This window comes from Meleagris gallopavo, chromosome 10, assembly GCF_000146605.3.
Source record: "Meleagris gallopavo isolate NT-WF06-2002-E0010 breed Aviagen turkey brand Nicholas breeding stock chromosome 10, Turkey_5.1, whole genome shotgun sequence".
Taxonomy (NCBI): domain Eukaryota; kingdom Metazoa; phylum Chordata; class Aves; order Galliformes; family Phasianidae; genus Meleagris; species Meleagris gallopavo.
The window spans coordinates 5,223,029-5,228,964 of NC_015020.2; the positions used below are offsets into that span (position 1 = coordinate 5,223,029).

General features: G+C 40.2%; 1 long non-coding RNA gene across 1 annotated transcript; it reads left to right on the forward strand.

Moving 5' to 3' along the window:
• The first annotated feature begins 6 nt into the window (after nucleotides 1-6).
• Nucleotides 7-4,620, forward strand: LOC116216968. Its single transcript, XR_004160730.1, has 2 exons — nucleotides 7-472; nucleotides 3,981-4,620. It is a non-coding gene; the product is annotated as an uncharacterized LOC116216968 (long non-coding RNA).
• The last annotated feature ends 1,316 nt before the right edge of the window (nucleotides 4,621-5,936 follow it).

The following is a 5,936-nucleotide window of genomic DNA, read 5'->3' on the forward strand; positions in this document are numbered from 1 at the left end:
GCGAATGAGCAGGAGCCGCCGCTCTGGGCTCCGAGGCGCCTTCAAGGAGCGCGCGCTGGCAGCGCTCTATTTTGCAGCCGGGGATCCCGGTGGAGCCTTCGCCGTATAGTACGAGCGAACGAACACGAGAGGCTGCCCGCCGGGGAGCTCGGGCTCTCGAAACAAAGGTCTGCGCGGTGCGAAGGGCGTTAATGACGCCTGGCGCCCGGCGAGGCTGCCGCATTTGTTCCCCGAGCGCCGCCGCCTTACAGCCCGCCCCGCCGTAGGGGATACCGGCGTGCAAAGCGCTGTGCGCAGCTAGTGTCGAGGGCTGCCAACTCTAGGCAGCTTTCGCTAATCGAACGCGAGATGTTTTCGAAGAACGCTGTTGCCTGAACGGCTGTCAGCAGGCGGCCCCGCGGCGTAGCGGCTGCCTCGGCCCTGACGCCGTGAGCTGCCCCCGCTGGAAAGGTCAGCCTCGCGTTTTTGGAAGGTCAGTCTATTTTTATGGTCTAGAACTGCATTTAAAAAAAAAAATACTTCTCGATTTACAGCCCCTTCGCTATACTGTTTATTTCCAAAGATAGCATACTTAGGAAACTAGAAGTCTGCAAGACCATTTAGACTTAACCATTTGCTTCCAGTCACCCAATACACCTCATACTGTGTCTTGCTGTAGTGCATTCCTGCTGCCTCACTGCCCCTAACTCAGTTTGCTAAGCAGGCACATTCCACATACAGGATGACTTGCTGAAACAGAAGCACAGCTCTACACACACCCTGTTCTCCCTGCATTGGAGTAGTCCTAGCAAAGACACAATGTGTAGCCTTTGAGTGCTTACAGGGGATTTTTATGAAAGACTGCGACTTTCTTATACCAGCAAATAGCAATAGGACAAGGGAGAATGAGGGGGAGGCTTAGGTTAGGTGTCAGGAGAGAAATTTGTTATTCAGAGGACAGTGAAGCAGTGGCCCAAGGCTGCCCCATCTCTGGAGGCAGCCAAGGCCAGGTTGGATGGGACCTGTGCCCCTAGATGGTCTTATGGGCTGCTTCCAACCCAAGCCACTCTGTCATTCTCCTATGAATTTTTAAGAGGTATAAGAGGAAGAAAAAAAAAAAAGCAAACCTCAACGGACATAAAAGATATGACCATATATTTTGTATGGTCCTCAGTATCCAGAAAGAATAGTAGGCACAATTAAAATAGTTAGTAAGAAGTCATATGAGATGAAGAGGCTAGGGCAATAATTTGTTCTTACCAAACAAGTAAACACCTTTTGCCCCAACTAGTCATCTGGAAGTAATGGTTAAAACTGTCAGAGCTGAATTTGGAGTCATCATGAATTTCTGTACTCCAGAAAACACTTATTTTTATGGTTTTGTTTTTATTCCTATTTCTGCCATTCTCTTACTCTGAGGTTTCAAACAAATCATACTTCCTGCCAAAGTATCTGTATAAAGATACATTGCCAATAATTATTTTAATATAAATTTGTAAAATTTAATGCATTATCTTTAAAAAAGCCCAAAAAAGATTTTACTGTTGTTAATGTAGCTATTCACATACTTGATTAAGATATATTTGACCACAATGTAGCTAATGATGTCACACTCATTTGTTATTATGTTCTACTGAAAGTGTCATGTCTTGGCACACATGATTTTACACTAAGGATTTGAATGGTGTTCTTGTATTATTTAACTTAGTTAAATGTAAAATAGTCACATGTGCCAAACCAGATTTTTTTTATTTAACAAGTAGAATTTAATAACACCAACTTGCTGAATCACTACCAGCATTTTTGTTTTACTGTAAATTGTTCCAGTTAACTCTAGTAAGATATATACTGAGACCTATGACTTCAGACTATCTATTCCTAAAGTAATTCTAATAATGCTTTGTTGAGTGGAACTGCTTTATATATATAAATATATATATATATATATGTATGTATATATATATATATATATGCTCCTCAGAAGTAAGTATTTCAAGTGCTTCTTGAGCACTCTAATTCTTTAATTTTCTTTACAGTGCTCCTTCTTATTGTATCAAACTGTCACAAGAGTACAATGGATGTTTTCCTGGTCCATTGAAGTAACTATTCTTAAATCTTGTCCAGATTTAAAAAGCCCACCGCAGTTGATATATTGCAGATGGACAACATGGAGCAGTTTCTAGGCACTTTAAAGTCTCTGCAAACATTTGTTTGAAACTGGCTAAAGTAACAGCTAAAGTCCCTGCAAGCATACTCAGCTATTGCCACACAGTTACCTCACAGGGGTGCTGCGCAGGTACTAACAAGCATGCCACTGCATCTAGCAAACAGCATTGCTCATTGAAATCCCCAGGGAAAAAATAAACACACTTTAACTTGGAGCATCCACACACCAAAAAAACCATCTCAGTTCCAAACAACAAATGAACAAAGTCTCAAAGGAGACAGACTAAAAATTACTCAGAAAAAGGTGAAAAAACTGAATACTGGTTACTTGGGAAAAGTCCTCTAAAATCACATAGGAAAGAATGGAAAATTAGTTGTCAGTCCCAGAGAAAGAAAGGCAAAGGAAAAAAGAAGGGTCAGCATGCAGAAAAGCATTATACTAGATTTCAATTCATTTTGTAGTTCCACATAGCAGATTGTATCATCAGGTGTTAAGTGCCATAAACTGAGGCACTTGTTGCTCAGCACTTCTGCCAGCACGTTAGTTGCTCCCTCAGAATTGGAATAATAGCACCTCAGCACATCTTGCAGGCATAATAAAATTAATGATAAAAGTAAATACCTCCTAGAAGTGGTGAAGAATACAGAACCTCAAAGAAGCTAACTTTCAGTACTTTTTTGAAGAAGTTTCAGATATGCACTTCAGATAAACTGATAGCCCATATCCCTTGGAGCAGATGAAGTGATTTTATTGCAGTACTTCCATCAACTGACTTAATTATGCTGTGTGCTGAGTTAGGCAGGAACTCCAGAAGAGCAGCAAGTTGTTACTGTATCATAATTCCTGGACAGGCATAGCACAAATTGCTGTTAGCAACTAAAATCAATTTATTATTTCAGATGAGCGAACAAAAATTGTTTAAGTTCTTTTTGTGTCAAAGTAGATGCTCATCATGATAGAAAGATATTCCACATGTATGTAACAATACAATAGAAAGCAAAGCAATAATTGTAGGATAGTTAAGTCTTAGGCTACAAAAAGGGAGAAGACCCAAGGGTAGCAGCCACATACACACAGACAAAAAAAAAGAAGCTGCCTACCTTCAAAGGGTCTCTAGAACAGAGGAATCTCCAGCAAAACACTCTTACTATCCCCCTGCTGACCCTTAAATGAGGGAAGGGTGGATCCTGTCTCCACACCTTTCAATCACTCAGCAGCATTGCATACACCTGAGCTCCCCTGGGTTGGCTCTGCCTTCCACCAGGTGCTCAATCACTGCTTCGAGTCGTGACTTAGCATTTCTGCTACAGGGTGTTTAAGCTGTTGATTAATCACAGCAGGGACAGAAAACTAAATTTTTTTTGTTGTGTGGGAGTTGTTATTTTTCTTTGTGGCTGCTGCCCCCAGGTGGCTAGTTAGTGTATTTGATTGTAACCCATAAATACCATCTCCCTTTTACTTCTGGGTGGTAAATATTTTTTATATATTTTATGTGTACTGTATATATGTATTGTGTATAAGTATGTTTCCTAGGGCTGTTTTGTTTTGTTTTGTTTTGTTTTTTTTTTTGTCACATGATGCAAAAGGTTTAAAAATAAGTGATGAGATAAAGATGTGATTAGCAGATAAAAATTAAGCCCAAAGGAAAATTTGTATGGAAGGAGTTTTTCTGGAGGTCAAAGGAATCCATTTATCACTTTGTTGGTTAAAGAGTAAGTCAGTTGATAAAACTACTGAGTTTCAAAGTTTGCTGAAGTTCAATAAAAGGAATTAAGCATAGAGAAAAAGGTTTCATCCTCCTTTGTGACCTTTACCTTTGTTTGTTGTCTTTTAGATGGTCAGAATCATTTCCATGACTCAAGTTTCCCTTTTCTTTGTGGGGGGAAAAAAACAAACAAACAAACAAATGTGAAAACTGCATCGTAGGAGAAAGACCTCATCCTAAGGTAATGTGTTTTTTTTATTATTATTTTTCTAATAAGGATTTAGCCAAGGTAGTAAAGCTGAAAAGCTTGAGAATCACTTGATTTAAATTCAGGTCTGCCTGCAGTGATAATTTTACCAGTAACACAGAGAAACTATTTGCCTAGCGCAGACGTGTATAGACCCCGAGTATGGGGTGACCTTCTAGAATGCTACGGTTTTGCTGCACAGTTAGATTAATGGCTAAGAGGAAAATTGATTACAGGGAACTACATAATAGCATGGGGTCTGTTCAAAGCTAGCTGCAATGGCTTATTGTTTTCCATGTTACTTTACGATTAAAAAACACCACAGGTTTCAATAGATGCACTGGAATGTATAGTACTTAATTTTCAAAATTGTATGTTTTGTTCGTTTCCTCAGTTCTTAAGTAACAGAGATTTGTCTTTATGTACTTATTGTGCAATTATCTTTGCTTAATTACTTTTGCAATTATATGCTTTCTCTTACTTTCTTGTAGCCTTGTCAGAATCTATGCAAAAAAAAAAAAAGTAAAAAAAACTTTATTTCTCTTCAAATTTGCAGTAGGGATAAAAGCTGATTTCCAGTCCTCTATGTCTCTAACTGATCATGTGGTTAAGGTAGAAATCTCTGCTTTGCAATGAATACAGTGTTGTTAAAATACGTTAATACAGCTGTAACTTCAGTATATTTTACAAAGATATATTTGAGGCTTTTTATAGTTCACATGTTTGAATTTGCTTCCTTGATACAATTTGGATACTGACAATTAAGGACAAGTTAATGTGCAGTATTACTTCTGTACACTTTTATATTTCTGTTTCAGAGGCATAGACCTCATTCTGTCAATGGGTCAAGACCTTAAAATAAAATCTTCAAAACTATTTGGATATTAATTCATACTGTAGGTTGTGTAAGCTATGAACTCAGATTTTTGAATTCTGCTATATTCAGTAGATGGAACTTATAAAGAAAAGGTGACTAAATCAATGGAGTTTGATACCACTGGGAGTGCTCAGACCTAATAGGTGTCTGAATCACCTGAGTCTCCCATCAAGTATTCGTTAAAACAAACACAGTGTTACTGTTCTGTGGGAAGGTGAAATTCCTGTTCTGCAGAAAGCAGGTAAGGACAAACTTCTCCTTTCTGCAAAAAGCCAGAAAGATGAGGTGTGTTTGTTGAAGTGTCTGACTTCTCAGTGAGAATCTTCTGGAAAATGCTTGATAAGTGCTTTTGGTTCAGATGGTTGCTCTCAACAAACAAACCATTATTTTGTGTGCCAGGTAAAACCAGAGGATCGGTTCTGCCAACAGAGGTCACGCTGTAAGCTCAGCCAGTAGGAGCTGTGGTGGCTCTACTCGTGCTTTGTAGGGTGGGCTGTGTGCAGTAATGCTGTGTTTCTAGGAAATAAATGACTACTTCTCTTGTTCTGCTGTCGTGTGTGAACAATTGAAAACTGAGTAATATGAAGAGAAATAAATTTCAGAGCAGACTGTGTATCTAACTGTCAGCTTTGCCAACAAAGATCCAGTTACAAACAATATATAGTTGCTTCCTTGATAAGAAAAGCCCGACTGTGCAAGCACCGTCTGTATGAGCACACAAACAGCACTGCAAATAAACTCGGCACGGCAGTGCTTTTACAAGGACAAGGTCTGGCTAAAACCTGTGGGGCAAGACTAGTTGCAAAATCAGTGCACCCCTCACCACCCCCGGTTCTCGGAGGCAGGAGAGAAATCCCGTAGCCGGGAAGCCGCATCCTACAGGCCCGCGCCGGAGCAGCGACGCGAGCTGTGCCGCTGCGGCCTGAGCTGCAGGCGGTGCCTCCCCTCGCGCCGCTCCCGC